We start from the raw sequence: 17,243 nt of genomic DNA on the forward strand, positions 1-17,243 counted from the left end.
GGTGGGCTGGGGCTTCTAGGCACTTCTTACTGTCTCCCTGAGAATAATAGCAAGGCAGATGCTCTGAGGGCTCCGGACCTCCACCCCAACGCTGAGGAAACTGGAATCTGGGGGAAAGAGGTTCCAGGCCTGCTGCTCTCTGATGGGCTCGGCTGGGAAAACCCCAGCAGGCCTCTGGATGGGGCATGCATGAGACAAGTCCTCAGCCCAGCTTGGGAATAGACACTTGCTCTTTCACCTCCAGAGACTGAGCTATGAGATGCCTAGGTGGAGTAGAGGTAAAAGATTAATGGAAGAAAGGTTGGTTTACCCCAGTGCCCTGAATCAGCTGCCTCAGAAGTACACAGACACAGCCCTGTGCACTGATATGAGCAAATCCACTTGTCAAGAACTAAAGACACCAGGCCCAGGGCTGACTGGCTTTTGCAGAAGAGCAGCATGTAGGACTTAGCTTAAACACAAAGAACTTCCCAAGGTAGTAGATCAGAGATGGGGCAGTGTGGAATCTTCTGAAAGGTATGTGATAGCTTTTATAAAATGTGACAAAAATGCTCATCCTGCTGGTGGCGGAGATGGGAGGGAGTTGGAGGACTTGCAGGCTGGAAGAATCAGGTGGGAAGTGGATGCTGGGGAAGGCTGTAGAGCCCACCCAGAGGACATGCCTGTGGGAAGAAAGCAAATGCTCACAGGAAGTAGGCCATCTGCTGGAAGAGTGGCTGGGCGCTCTGGGATCTGACTTCGTGGGCAGGGGGAAGAGCAATCTGGGAAGCAGGACTCTTGGGTCCCTAGAACAGCCTGTGGGGCCCAGCCATAAAGATCTCCCTGTGTCTTGGTGATAGCCAGGGGAGGTGAGCTGGGTTAGAGCAAGAAGGGGAGCCAGTAATGATGGTGGTTGCGATCATCCCGAGACCCTGCTGGGCTTCTCCCTGAGAGGGTTCCAAAATACTCTAACACTTTAATTTCTCCTCATTTCCACATTCTGCTTTGAAAAAAGCTAAACACACAGAAAAAAAAAATGGAGAGACTGCTGCAGATCATACCATGTGCCCACCGCCTGGATTCTACCATGAATGTCTTGTCATACGTGCTGTGCTACCACCTGTCTTTCCCACTCCTTACCCCACTGTTCATCCCATAAGTCCTCAAACTCAGGGTGCATCTTGGACCACAGTGCAGCCACTGGTACCCATGGAAGCCGCATCTTTGGTCTGTATCATTAACAAGAGAGCAAACTTTCTCACAGCTATTTTATTTCTTTTGAGATAACTTTGATGTATGGAGTACATGACTTTATCATCTGTGAATTCAGATATGTGTCCTGTCTCATACCCACACCTGCCCCATTCAGACACCTAGTGGGCTCCACTGTCCTAGGGTGGGCTCTGCCTGCTCCATGTAAATCCACATCGCATCCCCAGTACAGCACCAGCAGCAGCAGCTTTACTCTACACCAGATTCTGCTGCATCTAGAACTTCATTTGTATGAATGAAATAACACCATGTGGACTTTCATGAAGATCTTTCTCCTGCTACATAAATGATTTCTGCACTCTTTGCAAAAGAATCTGCTATATGTAATGTCAGGGCTCTTTTTTAAACCATCAAACAGGCAGCATGCCCCCGATCTAATCTTTGTTATGTCCAGAGAAGCTGGGTACATGGGGCATCATCCATGCCTCAGTGTGCCCATTTTATTTGTCCCTCATCAGCTAAGTGTCAGCCTTGCATGGGCTCAGGGACACCTATGAGATGTGCAGTGTTTTCAGCTCCCAGCTTCCTCTTTCTGCTGCTGAGGTCCCTTTGGGGCACCCCCACCTGTACTTCCAACTCCAGCACTTGGGGCTCTGCCTTCCTCACGCCCTCCCCCACTGCCCCACAAAGCCAGCAGGATCTGATAAGGAGGCATTTACACTAGATAGCTGATAGTCCGGTTACACTGTAACTGGACCGCCCTCCACCTGGCCCGTGCTGCCTCTCTCGGGTATTGACTTGTTCTGCTTTTATCTCCGAGTGGGGCCCGATAGGCTCAGCAGCCCTGTGCCTCTCAGACTTCCACTGAGGCCCCCTAAGGACAGGGAGCATAAACGTGTCCCCACATGAGTCTGAAGGCATAACTCATCTTGCTCATGGGTGCTCCGTTTTGCTTTAAAGAGATTGCCATAGATTATTGGGGGGAGGGGATCGAACCCAGGCATGCTCTACCACTGAGCTACCATCTCTACCATCTCCAGACATTTTTATTTTCCATTTTGAGATGAGGTTTTGCTAAGTCACTGGGTTGTCCAGACTGACCTCAAACTTTCAGTCCTCCCGCTTCAGCTTCCTGAATAGCTGAGATAGCCACCATACCCAGCCGGGGTGCTGTAAACTTTTATTCATCCTTAGACTCAACCTTTATGTAGATAAAGCACAGAAGGCTTAGACCCATGATGTTATTAGTAATGCCACAGCCAAGAGAGGCCACACCCCAGGGGAGAGTCACTATCTACAGCTGACACATCGTAATAATGCAGTAGCTAAGTAACCAAGTAAATAAATGTGTATGTACATATTGGGCGACATATTGGGTGATCCGAAGCTACCAGACCAAAAGTACCAAGCATGAGGAGGCTAGAAAGGGCAGAGGGGACCAGTTTCAAGAGATGGACATTGAGGGATGGATGGCAGTTACCCTAGAGTGATGCCCAAGGAGGTACCAATGTCCACCTGCTCGGTTTTCCCATCACATAATAACAACCTCCCCTCCCAGGTCCCCCAAATTTGAGAGGAAAAGCCAGACGGTAGGGTGTATCTTCCTATGGTGTGTGGTCCCTGGCCCAATACTGTGCCCTAGGTTGAGTGATACAGCCTTTGATAAGCATTTTGGGCACTGGTAGAAAATGAAAAATGGCATATGAGATTTGAGGAATCCAGGAAATCACTCTTGACCCATTGTTCTGGTCCTGAAGTGGAACCAGGTTGGCCCTTTGACCAGATTTTGATTATAGGAAGAGGCCCAGCCTTCCCATGGTTTCTACCCCTGGGAACACGGGCTGAGCCATGGAAGCTATCTTCTGACACAACTTGGAGTGGAGAGGTTTGGCTTCTGTCCTGGCCAGGAGGCCACCAGGAATGGACACAGACAGAGCAGTTGGTGGTCAGCCTCTTCCTGCTCTTCTCGCCTCTTCCCACACCTTCATCCCTTATTCTGCAATTCTGTCCTCAGCCCCATCCTCACCTTGAGCACAAGTAGATTTCCCCAACCTGGTTCTAATTTAGAACCTGCTAAAGGGGCAGAACAAATATACAGATGCTTAGGCTTTGTCCCTAGGTCTTCAGAGTCACTGTATCTTGGTGGAACTATCACAAGTACTTTGGAAAAGCTTTCAGATAACTGAAGAGCACTGTGAGATGTGGGAGGCCCAGCCTTACCTCAATCCTGCCTTCTCCTGGCCCCTTCCCCCAGCTCCCAGTATTCCTAGGAAATAGTCAAGTTGGAGACCTGTTCCGTACAGGACCCTAAGGTCATCCCCAGCTAAGTTCTTCCTCCAGACAGCAGGTTTCCTTCCTTCATACCTTCCCTCCTTCCTTCTCTCTTTTCCCCACTCTCTTTCTTTGTCTTGATTCTCTACAGTCTCTAAAGTAAGGAGGGGTATTGATAACGCACACCAATCAGCATCCTGCCTGTTCCCAAGCCCCTGTTTCCTTACCAAGTTTATATTAAAGCAATGGAGCCAATGATACCATCTTGGGCTGTGAAATCCACTAAGGAAAATATACGCCAAGAAACCTGCATTAAGTTGTGGGGACATAACTCTCCTAACAGTCCCAGGGCATCTTTGTAGGGGAAAGAGAGAGAGACAGAGGGAGGGAGGGAGGGAGGGAGGGAGGGAGAGAGAGAGAGAGAGAGAGAGAGAGAGAGAGAGAGAGAGAGAGAGAGAAAGTGGGAAAACAGACCAGCTTTAGGAAAAGGTGAGTAGTGTCTAACCCCAAAACAAAATTTCAGCAGCAGTGAAGGGTAAAACAGAGGTTATGCTGGGTTGGGGACATTGCTGTAGCTTCTCAGATTGCAGCCAATGTCTACAGATCATGCTGAAAGCAGAAGAGACTGCAAATGCCTTCTTGCCTGAGGGACACACCTGAGTTACTGCTTGTTGGTTACTGCCTCTGGCAAGGACAAATAAAGGATTTTCCATAGGAAAAAAATGACTGGAGTCTACAGAAAACTCATTTGAAAAGCAAATACATATATGTTTTGTAAATGATCATGACTTATTTCCAGGACTTCTGGGACAGGGAGTGGGGTGGGCAGAACCACACAGTCTGCTTCCTCCCTGGGTGGAAGCATTATCCAGAGCAGGTGGACACCCTCTAGGGCTGCCCCACAGACTCCTGGGAAGCAAGCTATGCCTGGATGCTCACGTCAGACCCGCTGCTCCTTTAGGCCAGTATGTGGACAGCTTCCCACCTCTCCTCCTCATGACCCCCTTCCAGTTTCATGCTCCTAGACACTGCACTTCATGGTACGTCATAGGACACTGGGGATCCTTGACGGCATCACGGGGCCACTTAGGGTAGATCAGCCATGGTCTTCCTCTACCCCACTCCATCCAGAAATCAGACCTCTTCACTGTGACAGTCTCTACCTGTTTGGTTCCTGGGCCAGTACAAGACCTCTATCACCACAGAAGCTATGGCCAGGCCAAGCCATTATGTGTTTTCTTCTTCAAAATTTTGCCTCTCTTCTGGCTGCAGCTGCTGTTCCAGACCCTGGATGAGGATGGTGGGAGAGGGTTTCCCTTCCTGTGATGGCCACACCAGCATCACAGTCTGGTCAGCCCCGACCTCTGTGCCTGCCTGACATGGATGGCAAGGTCAGGTGCTGCCTTCTGCCTGATAGCCCAGCTGTCATTGACCCTCTGGTCTCCTGGGAAGGTAGCCTGGGTGCAGTGTCCTAGACTGTCAGCTCCCCTGAGGGCCTCTTCTGGAGGAACTGAAAGGACCTCAGCCTGGACTTGGAGTAAGAGCCACAGGGGGTGGGTCTGGGAGCCTGCATCTAATGAGCTCTGCATTTTCAGGAGCGCAGTCTGGTGCCACAGGCATGACATCACCACAAAGTCCCTGCCTGGGGAGCGGCCTGTCTCTCAGGGTACCAGGAAGGAGTCTAGGTTGGTGGCGGTGAGATAAGACCGGTTGAATGAGCAGAGTTTCAGAACCCTGACAGGAAGGCAGTCCCCCACTGGATGTCCTTGAAATTGTCCTCACCTCCTAGTGCCACCCCTGGGCCTTCTCCGCCTCCCACAAGGGCTCTCTCCCCTCACACAGGAGCCCTGAGGTTCAGGTCCAGAGAGGAAACTTGAGGAAGGGCTTGGAGCTGGGCCAAGAGCAGAGCCAAGGAAGTGAGGAAAGATAGTTTTAGGATCACTAATTCCAGCAAAGGCTGAAGGGGGCACCTCATCTCCATCCAGACCTCGGAGAGCTTTATTAATTGGACTCTTGACCACATAATTGGAGAGGTTGAGGGACAGTTTAAGAGAAAGGCAGGAACTTGTGGAATGGGAAGAAGGCCCCAAAAGCTTTCAGCCTTGAGTTTACTTATTGATTTTGAGGAGAGACAATTCAGTTGTTCCCTGAATATGTTTTAGTGTCCACTTCTGCCCCTTGGTCAGTATAGGTGGGAGAAAGCCATTACCAAGGGACACTTGCTTTCTCTCTTGTGTTGAAGGTCAGTGGAGAGGCTTATGTGCCTGGAAAACCTTCTTCTTGTCCCCAGCCAGGTCAGACACCTGGGTGACAGGCACAAGTGTGGGCGTTGGCTGGCATGGATCCTCAAGGGGAGTTGGGTGAGTTAGGAAGGATGTTTCGGGAAGAGTGCGTGGCCCTGCTCCATAGGACCAAGTGCCCTTCCATGCCACCCACCCTGTGAAGTGCAGTTCCCTGTGACTGCCTCCTCTCTCGCCACCAACCTCCATGGCTCACGTAGGATCATACTCAGAAAAGCAACTGGCTGCCAGCTTTGGAGCACATTGCCACAACTCCACATGACCAAAGGGCCTGTCAGGGAGCCATGCTGAGCTATCCCTGGAGCACTGGCGGCTGTATTGGAGACCTTGGCGTGGGCCTGCCAGTCTCCCAGCGCCGGTGTGTCCTGTTGACCTTGTTCCTCTGCTGGGCTTCTGGCCCTTCAGATACCCTGTTCAGCTCAAGCTCCTCAGGAGAATTCTGGTGGCAGAGGGGGCAGCTCTGTCCCAGTCATCTCAATGCTCAGCACTTGTGTGTTTCTGTAGAGGCACTGCCAAGAGCAACACAGGCGAGCAGAGAGAGGTGAGAGGAACTGAGGAGTGACATCTGTTGCTGCCTCTCAGTGTTGCCCAGGTTTGTATATGTGAAGCAGTGAGTGATTGAAGCCCAAAAGGATGAGGAACTGAAAGTGGGAACCCTGGTACCGTAAGTCTGTTTCTGAGTCACTGGTAATCTCAGGTAAGTTCCAGAATATCTCTGGTTCTCCTACAGAATGGGAGGCTGATATTCATGGTTCCCTGAACCAAGGAAGGATTGGGTAATAGACTGGGGCAGTGGAGAGCTTATGCGCTGGGAGGGTGCTGAGGATGTTATGTAGCTCATCCCATTTAAACTTCTCAGCCACCCAGTGAGGCAGCTAGAGTGGTTATTATTTCTACAAAAAGGAAACTGTGGCAGAGAGAGATGAGGAACTTGCCCAGTAAGTGGTGGCATCTATCCCCCAGCCTGTGAGCCTGATTTCCTTCCCTTCTGGAGCTGGGAGGGTGAAGCAGCTTGCAGCAATAAACTTGGCTGGCTCTGGAGCCCAGAGTGTCTGGCTCTGGGCCTGGGTTTGCTGCGTAAGCTCCCCTGTGATGGGTGGTAGCCGGGAGGTTGCCTGAGAAACTGCGCTCTTTCTTCTCCTGAGGTGATCCCCTTACCCAAAGCAGCTCCCCAAAGCATTCCCCCATGTGGCATTCGTGCACCCTCTCCACACAGGTCCTGAGCACCTGCCCTGCTGTCTTTTCAATGTTGTGCTCCTTTCCCAGATGAGGAATCGAGGCTGGGGCTGGTTGAGAGACTCACCAAGGGGCACCACAGGTGGTGGACTCTCAGCCAGTGCTGTCTTCCCCAATGGAAGTCCTTCTCTATTGGAGCGCCTGATGACCCAACACCACTGCAGTCAGAATTCTGAGGGTGAGGCAGAGCCTGCACTGTCTGAGTTCATTCACTCATTCATTCATTCATTCATTCATTCATTCATTCATTCATTCATAATGAATGAATTCCTGCCATGCTGAAGAACTGGGCCAGATGAATGGACACAAAAGTGTTGTCCTTCAGAGCCCAGCTGGTGGGGGAAGAAGGGAGGCAGTAGCAGTTGCTGCTGATGGGAGCCCTGAGGAGGGCACTTAAACTTGGGAGGCAAGGATGGCTCCCCAGAAGAGGTGAAGAGGGGAAGTCTAGGTTGAGACCAGAAGGATGGAAAAAGCAGCCTTGGAAAATTAAGCTGAGGCTGGGAGAGAAGAATGGCCCCTAGCCTTGGTGTAGCCTCAGTGGCACCTGCCACTGTGTCCTTAGTGCCATTCCAGCCCCCCATCTGCTATGTCCCTCCTACCTGTGACTGCTGCCCATCCTAAGGTGCCCAGCTCCCTACCTCCCTTCTAGTGACAGGCTTGGTGTGGGCACCACTACAGCCTTGCTACCCACTGCCCTGGCCCATGGATGGTTCCTCTGGGTGTGGATCACTTCCTTTGGGAGGTAACTGGAGAAGAGGCAGCAGGTGAGACCAGAAGGGACATCCTGTCACTGACTCTGTCCTGGAGACCCGTGGAAAGCCTTTGTCCTGGTGGCCTATAATGGGTTTCAGGAGAGAGCTTCAATATTTGCTGCAAACACAGGCACAAAGGATGTGGAAGACTATTGTGGGATGTCCAAAGAGGAGCTAATCCTCATGGCCAGAGGGGGCTCAGGTGCTGGGCAGGCGCTTGGGGTGTTGCTATGTGTGGGCAATTGTAGGAGATAATGGCGGGGGGGGGGTAATCCCCGCCGGGGGGGAGGTAGGGGTTGAAGGTGTGGTGAAGGGGGACAGCACCTGTCTCAAAAGCTTAGGAAACAGGTGCTCGCCCTGTATTCCATGCACTCTGGAGCTCTTGCCCGGCATGGCGGTGCTCTCCTAGCCATCTAGGGCATCTTATCAGCTGTCCTTTGCTGGGGTCACTTGTGTCTGGGGAAGGGATAGGAGTGAGGTCAGCCAGAGTTCTTGGGCCTCTCTTCCCCTCTCCCTCCCTCCAGCACCTCTCCTGGCTTCTTTTTGGTCTGGGGGCCCAGCAAAGGGCCCCAGCTCTGTTTGTATTCCATTAGCATGCACAGATTCTATTGCAGGAGGCTCTCTTTAGCTCCTCCTTTCTTTAAACCTGCCCAGCCATCTCTAATTGTGGTACCTGAATGTACTGCCCAGTCACAGGGGCAGAGAGAGTCTTCGGTGGAGGTGAGGATGAAGGCATCTCCTAGGTTCCTTCCTAGCGCGGGTGCTGCTTCTTTACCACCCATTCTTGGAGCTAAGGGAAGAAGTCTGTAATCCCAGGAGCTGGAGGGTTGGAAACTCAGCTCTTGAAGCTTTTCACTAGCACATAGGGCTCTGTCAGGATTCCCTCCTGTCTAGACATCTATCTCCAGGGATACCAAGTGGGGTTGGAAATGAGGAAGCAGATTTACATAAATGTGCATAATTCTGTGTAATTTGCATAAGTGAGATCACTTAGTCTTCCAGAAATGTGCAAATACAGTGTTTTGCTTCCTCACTATTGAATTTTCTTTCTCTTGCTTGTTGTATGCTTCCTAAGATGTAGGTATGCCTCTTCCCCAGGAGGGAGAAGAGGACAGGGTAGGAGCTTGGGGATGCAGATGGGGAGGAGAAGATGGACAGGGTAGGTCACTGAGTTGAAGAAGAAGGCCAGTGTAGAGGCCTGAGGTTTCTGCCAGATCCCAGCAGCGCCATCCAATGCCAGGATGCCCAAGGACCCTGAAGTGTTAGGGGCACTCTCCTGAAGCTCTCCTTTGCCCAAGATCTTATTTCCCCTCACAAACTCACAGAATTGGAGCAGAGTGAGGCTTGGTTTGTCTGCCCATTGCCCAGAGCATGGCCAAGCCACACATGAAGAATCCAGAGCACTTGGCTCCTGGGACACCATCTGACAGGGATTGACCTATGCCAGTGACAGCTGACTCTTGGGAGCAGGTCTTAAGGTGCATCTTCTAAACTGCTCCTCCGACACCCTGCCCCTAGCACTAGGAAAAGGGCCCTCCTCCCCTGGGGTTCTGGGGAGGGATGGAAATCAGGAAGAAACCTGATTGGTCTCACAGCAGGGGCCTGGGAATCTTCTAGTTATTTCCATTGACAACCAAGTATTATTGTACAGAAGATAAATGAGGCTTGACTCGGTGGAAGCCATGCAGCAGAAGCAGCTGTGAAAGCCCTTTGCTGGCCAGACACTTTCTCTGCTCCTAGCCCATCCAGACTTCTCTGACTCCTTTGTTTCCATTCTTACTTATCTTCTAAACATGCACATTGTCATAACACTGTGATGCTACTTAAACAATGAATAGAATAATATCCTTCTAAAACACACATTGACTGGCAAGCGCAAAAGCCCGAGTTCAATCCCTGGTTCCAACAAAAAAAAAAAAAAAAAAAAAAGGGAAAAAACAAAAAACAAAACATTGAGCCCAATCACTTGACTACCTGGAAACCTTGGAAAGCCCCACGTCTGTCAGGCCCTGGGCACAATGGGTCCTGCCTTCTTTCTCCACCTCTCCTCCAGGCTCCTCAGGCCTCCACGCTCCAGCGGCAGAGACTCCCAGCTCCTCCCCAACTCAGTTCCTCTACTGTCTTCCAGTTCCTGTGGGTGAGAAGACCCATGCCTCTCATTCACTCAGCCCCCTTCACCTCTCAGCCAAGGCAGTCCCCTTAGACCAAATTTGCCCCAGGCTTAATTCTGCCATGGCTCTTTGGGTCTATCTTCTGTGTGGAGAGAGCCTTTGCCCACTTGGGACATCTCTGTCCCTGGCATCTTGGCAGAGCACCTAGAATATAGGAAGATTTATTTAATGAATGAATCAGTGTGGATTAGTTGGGGTTGGTGACAGACAGTAGACTTTGGAGTCAGAGAGGTCAGGTTCTGTCACTTGCTGGTGGATGGCCATAGGCAAGTGATTTACCTCTCTGAGCCTCAGTTCCACCAAGAACTAATAACTTTAGTGTTGAAAATTAAATTCAGCATTGTGTTTAAGTATCTGCTATTGTCTGACCCTTGTAGGGACCTCATTAAATAGCTGCTGCTAATAATAATTAATACTTGTGTTTCACACTTACTCTGTACCAAGGTCTGTCTTTAAAGTCCCATTTGGTTCCACAGAGACAGGCCAGACAAGACCAGAGTTTCCAGGAAAGGAGACGCAAGAATAATGCCCTCTATAAGTCCGCCCTTGAAATGGCCTCTTCCAGCTTTTCTCCTGTACGCCTGCTCATCTGATCACCTCCTATGGCTTTCAGGTAGGCAGGAGAGGCCTCAATATCTGCACCCTGCAGTAGGACCACAGAGGCTCCGAGATGGCACTGTTGGCCAAGGTCACGCTGTGCCTGGCTCTGCTTTATTCTTCTTCTGTAGCTCTCCTCCCTCCAGTCACCTTCTGCGGTTACAAGTTCTAGGACAGTCTGCTTTGTTTACTTCCCCACCCCTGGCCTCTAGGTCAGTGTTTGGCACGTGATAAGCACTCAGTAACTAGATATGGAAAGAATGAATGAGGGCCAGAAGAAGGCTCAGCGAGTGGCAGATCGCAGGCAGAGGAGCTAGGGAAGGGGCTCAGCCTGCAGAGCCTGATGACCTGGGTTCTTGGCTCTGCCACACCCTGGCTCTGGTGCTGGAACGAGTTACTTACTCTCTCTGGGTGCCAGTTTCCCATCTGCCTAATGGGAATGATCACACAGCACCTATTTCATAAAATTGCCATGAGAACTAAACAGTTACCTTTTATGGAACACCCAGAACAGAGCTTGGTCAGAATAAACCTCCATACATATTTGGAAACTTAGAAAAATCAAAGAAATGATCATCTTTGCTCTAAATCTACATCATAGTATGTAGAGCTTTGTAACTTTCCATGTTCATGTGTTTATTTTATCTTTAGATTATCCTTGTTAAGGAAGCCAGAAATAGTTATTGGTCTATTGTACAGGAGAAAATGAAGACCACAAGCAACAGATTTTGGCTCAAGGTCATACAAGGGCCTGATCAAGATCTGACTTCAAGTATATGACCCTGCCTGACCCTGCAGGTGATTTCCTCCCCCAGATGCACCCTGAAGCAGAAGTGTTATGTATATGTGCATGTTATGTATATATAAATATATATGTATATATATACATGTGTGTATGCATGTGTGCATGTATATGTGTGTATGCATATATGTATGCTTGTACACATTTGTATGTATGTATATATGTATGTATGTGTATATGTATGTGTGTGAATATATGTATATATATATATTTGTGTGTGTATGTGTATATGTATATCATCATTTGGGGTTTTACAAGGGGAACAGTACAATACAGGACACATATTTTATAAGAATATTTATGACAGTCACCCAAAGAATCATATACAAAAAGAGTGCAGGAAATCTGTCCATGCACTAAGGATCGAAGATTCCAGCTGAGGGCCTGGATCCTAATATCCTGAATGAGTCCAACTGAAGACCTAGAGCTCATGACAATGCCTCCCATGAGTCCAGCTGGAGGCCTGGAACCCATAACAATGTCTCTTGTAGGCCTCTTTCACAGATCTGTCCTGGGAAAGTCCAAAGATCAGTGGTGGAAGCTAGTAAGTGTACACATAGCAGGATGAAAGATCTGTGCTAGCAGGCTGAGGGATCTGCACTGGAGTCAGGAAGTGATGCTTAAAGTAAGAACCAGAGCCCCCTTGAAAAGTACCACAGCCGTCCTCAGCAACAGTGAGGTCCCGAGCTCCGCCAGCAATGAGGAAAGCTGAGCTCCCATCAGGAAAGCCAACATGACAATCTTCTCCAGGAGACTGAGCTGTGCACTATCTTCTTCTCTGGAGCCTGTGAGTGATGTTCAAAGGGAGGACCAGAGCTCCCCTAAAGTGAACTATAGCTACTCTCAGTGACAACAAAGTCCTGAGCTCCTTCTACAGTGAGAACAGCTGAGTTCATCAGGAAAGCCAGTGTGACAAGCTCCTCCAGGAGAACCAACAGCTCCTCACAGCTCCCTACAGCCTCCAACAGCTTCCAAACAGCTCCATTCCTTCTTCTCCAGTTCTGCCTCTTATGCTGCTGACAACAAGGTCCTCAGGTGGGCCTTCCATACCAGCACTGGCTTGGTTCAGTTCAGCTGGATGTTACACATTGACTACCAGTTGTCAATCCACCATAATATGTGTATGTATCTTTGTCTCAGTCTTTGAAAATCCATCTAATGTCTTCTAAGCATCTCCTATCCAAGTACTAACTAAGACTGACCCTGCTTAGCTTCTGAGATAAGACGAGATTGGGTGCATTTAGGCTGGTGTAGCCATAGATAATCTCCTCTAATTGTGGGCTGTCATTCATTCTATGTAAGGCTAACCTTGCTGAAGACTTTAAGGTCAGGGAAAACTACAGATTCCAGAGACAGATACATTGTAGGCAGAAATGTACAGAATGCTGCTATTGAGCCTTGGCTTCTCCTCTTCTCTCAGTTATTTACGCAGAAGCTGTCATGGACCCAGAACTGTGCCAAGGGCCAAGGGAGGCAGGGTGAGGCCTACCCTTAGGGATCTATGATACAATTTGGAGGAAAGAGGTAGAGTCTTCCTGGGGCCAAACTTCTCAACTTCTTACTTTCAGAGACTCTGAGCAGGCATGAGAACTTTATTTGCTTGTTTGTTTATTTATTTGATACCAAGAATTGAACTCAGGACCTTACACTTGCCAGGCAGGAGCTGTGCTCCTAAGCTATAACCCTGGCCCAAGAATTGTCATTTAAAGTTTATTTTACATTACTGCAATGAGCACCCGAGGTCCTGAATCCCAAAAGTCATCTTGGGGAAGAGATGAAGCAGCAGGAAAAGGACAGACAAATCCTTCCATTTATTTGCTCATTCATTTGTTCACGTATTCAGCTCTCATTTATTGCATCCTCAGCCTACAGCATCAGGGATCCCAGAAGCCCACGCCTCCCACCATAGCTAGACTGAAAAGAAATGTCCCGCTCATGGCTCCTGACCTCATTACACTGGCCACTTATGAGCACCTACTATGTGCCGGGCACAGCACACCCGGCACATAACAGGAGCTTTTTGAGCTAAACATTATCATCCCCATCATCCAAGTGAGATAGTGTAGACAGGGATGTTAAGTGACATGTTAAGTGAATTTGACACTACAAAATCACCCAGCTACAACAAAGAAAGGACTCAAACCCAGGCCTGTCTGACACCAAAGGTTTAAGTTTTTAAATTGGAAAATACGGGTCACAGAAAACAATTTGAGGGCCAGGGAGATAGCTCAGTAGAATAAGTGCTTGCCTGTCAAGCACAGGGTCCCGAGTTCAATCCCCGGTACTGCAAAACAAAACAAAACAAACAAACAAAAAACACAACAAAAAAAAACTGTGGAACAAGATCCTGTATCAAATAAATAAATAGAAATTTAAAAAAGAAAAGAATTTGATAACATGCATTCATGACACAAAGCTTAGCGGCAAAGTTAGCTCATGACGCAACTAGAGGAATCAGGCCCTTTCCAACACATTTCAGTCAGTCCCTTTCTTTCCCTACACTGACCACATCCCTAGCAGCTGCTATCAACGTTTTGGGTTCATTGTGCTTTTTTAATTCAGTGTTTTATCACCTGTTGCCTTGCATGGCGTGGGGCTTCCTGTGAGTGTTCCTCAGTTGTGGCTCCTTCCATGGCTTGCTACCTTCCAGATGCTTCTGTGACTCACCCAGTTGATGTGCATGGTTTTGGTTTATTCATTTCTGCTGCTGTGGTAGTCTGTTGTTTGGATATAACACATTTTATTTACCCAATTTCTTCCAGTATAAACAACACTACAAAGAAAATTCTTGATCCTGTTCTTTGATGCACCCGATATAGTGTTGTGTAAATGTAGGGTGGATGTGCAGCCTTAGAGGGCCTGTTTGTAGCACGCTGCACTTCATCTAGCCAAAAAGAAATACCAGCTTACCTCTAAAATGGAAGATGGTCTTTTGAGGGGCCAGGAGTAGGCTCAGGGATGGGGATTTGAAGGTGTCCACACCTTGGCAAGCTCTGAGATGAACCTTGGTAAATATCTTAGCATGGGCATTTCTATGGCACTTCATGGGGCAGGGTACACACCTGAGAGTTTATCTGCAGAATCAAGCCTCCGAGGCTGGAAACACTTGCTGCTCTTGACTGACAGCCAGGAGAAACTCGGCTTCCTCCGAGACAGCAGAGCCGAGAGAGCGCAGTGATCTCAGCCCTCTGGAGACTCGGCATCCACACAGGACAGGTGGGTCCCGGGGATTTTCATGCTCTGGCTCTCGCTCGCCACAGAATCTCAGTCTCTGTCTTGCATTCAAGGGTGCGTGTGGCAAGCCAGAAGAGCTCAGAGTTGTTTAGGTCACCCCTCCTTCTCTCCTTTCCTCCTTCCCTTCTGCCAATATTTAATTTCCTTCTTTTAAAATTGAGTAATCCATCCAAAGAGTTGGAAATTAAAAGCGTAAAGCTATAGAAGGAAAAGGTGACCACTTTTATTGATTTGTTTTTTGTTGTTTTTGTCTTTTTAAAAATGTATTTCTGTACAGGGCCTACAGGGTCTCACTACACAGATTGGACTTGTAGTGATCCTCCTGTTTTCAGCCTCCCAAGTGCTGGGATTATAGGCGTGCACCACCACGCCCAGTTTCAATTGAGGTCTCAGCGCGCCCCTTGGGGCTGGCATGGCATGCTGTGGATTGAATCCCTGCTGCTGTGCTCTGCCTAAGCAGGCACTTTAATCTGCTGAATTATCTGGCCAGCCTTCACTTTTATTGATTTCTTACACATCTTTCTAGGGTTTTCTTTATATAACTGAACATCAAGTCTTATTTAAGCTTCCTATAATAAGATTGATAACAATTTGTTTTTTTTAAATTTTAGGGAAGGGCCTACAGGGTGTTCAGGGTCTCACTATTAGATGGGACTCATAGTGATCCACCTGTTTACAGCCTCCCAAGAGCTGAGACTGCGGGTGTGTGCCACCACACCCAGTCTCAATTGCTATCTCAGTGTGCCGGGGGGGCGGGACCGGCCCGGCAGGCCCAGGGATCAAACCCTGGCCCCTGCACCTTGATAACATATTATACACGTCATTACACCATTGCCTTCTCACATAACAATGCATCTGGGGGATCTATTCCACAGACCACTTCATTATTCTTTTAAAATAGCTATTTGATGTTTTATTGTATTCGTCTATATTTATTTAACACGTAGTAGGCACCTGTCTTACATGGAGTGCTGGGCTTATAATGATGGGTCCGAATAGGCCCTGCCTGCAAGGAGACTACAGTCTAAACACAGTAGACAACTTTTATAAATGATTTCAGGTACTATTTGGTGAAAAATATTTATGGAGCACCAGCTGCTCTGTACTTGGGAAGGACAGCAAATGGAGGAAGTGGTTTCAGCTGATGATAAATAGCAAGGAGGGAATGATCCACACTAGGCCCACGCTCCAGCAGAGGGACCAGGCTGGGTAGGGCAGGGTGGGGGCAGAGAGGAACGTGTCTGCCTGTGTGGAGCCCTCTGTGTGGAACAGCAGTCTGTGCCTGGTGGGAGGGAAAGGGACTGCTGATCACAGGAGAGATTTGTCCTTAGGAAGGCCGGAGGGTCCGCTGCTGTATGGAGTGGCCAGGGAAGGAGCACAGGAAGGCAGAAGGCCACCAGGAGGACAAAGCGTGGCCTGTGAAAGGTGTTCAGGTTGCCTGTCTGGATGGAGAGAGGGAGCGGGAGGAGGGAAGGATGGGGTGGCGTGGTCAGACTCACCTGGACGTGACAGCAAGCGAGAGAGAGGAGGCTCCTTCCCCGTGGGGTTCACTGACGCCAGCGAGGAGCGTGTCGAGCCCTGCATCTTCATCACTCCATCTGGTCTCTGTTTCTGGGCTTAACAAGGGCCAGCTCCTTCCCAGGCTGCTTCCCTCCCGTTGTGCACACACATACCACAGCACGCACTTGAGCGCACACCCTGCCCTGCACACTACACCCTCACCCCACAGACACATGCCACACCACATGCACTCCCTGCCCCAGCCCAGGCCATGGCCCTTCACCATGCTGAGCTCTGCCAGCTGGTGCTCACCCCGGGAAACACCCGAGCGGGGCCTCCAATGCATGCAGCCAGGGTCCAGCCAGGTCCATCGTCACCTAGCCTTGGTTTATTTGGTGATAAGATTTAGCTTTATTTTTCCCAAGCCCCAAGGGCATATGCCACCCTGAGCCTGGCCTGGTTCTCTTTTCTCCAGGAGTAGCTGCCTCCTTCTGCCAGCACCTGGGCCCAGGGGTGTGAGTACGGAGGGCCAGCATCGGACTGGGGAGTGGGGCGGCAGCTCTCATGCCCTCCCCGGGCCCTGGTCGGTGTGTACCAGAGGAGATGGCATGGGTGCTCCCAGATCCTCATCTCCCATTGTCTTCTCTCTCCAAAGAAGATGAAAAATGTGGGCATGGGCCTTGGCACAATCTCCACGCAGCCCTGGCCCACCAGCTCGTCATTTCCCTTTGAGCTGCAGGCTTCAGTCATTGTGGAGGACACAGAAATTCACACTGGTGCAGATCCCATGTCCACTTCATGGCTGGGTGACCTGCCTGTCCTCATGGTGGCCTGACCTTGACTGAAGCTTCTATTGTTACTGTCTTGAAATTCTTCATAGCTTTTGCGCAGGGGGACTCAGGATATTCGGTTTGTACTAGACTCTGCACATGAGAGGGCCAACCTTAGTTTACTGTTATTTGCTCTTTAGTATCTTTTGCATTTTGAATCATATAGGTGAAGCATTTTAAAAATTGGAAAGTAAATTTGGTAGCAGAAGATACAACCCAAGATCCTAGTAGATGTCTGAAACTAAGGATAGTGACAAACCCAATATAGTATGCTTTTCCCTATGTATACCCACCCATGATAAAGTTTAATTTATAAATCAGGCACAGGAAGAGAATAGGACAATTATAACAATGTACTG

This window comes from Octodon degus, unplaced genomic scaffold (genome assembly GCF_000260255.1).
Source record: "Octodon degus isolate 3935 unplaced genomic scaffold, OctDeg1.0 scaffold00131, whole genome shotgun sequence".
In the NCBI taxonomy this organism is placed as follows: domain Eukaryota; kingdom Metazoa; phylum Chordata; class Mammalia; order Rodentia; family Octodontidae; genus Octodon; species Octodon degus.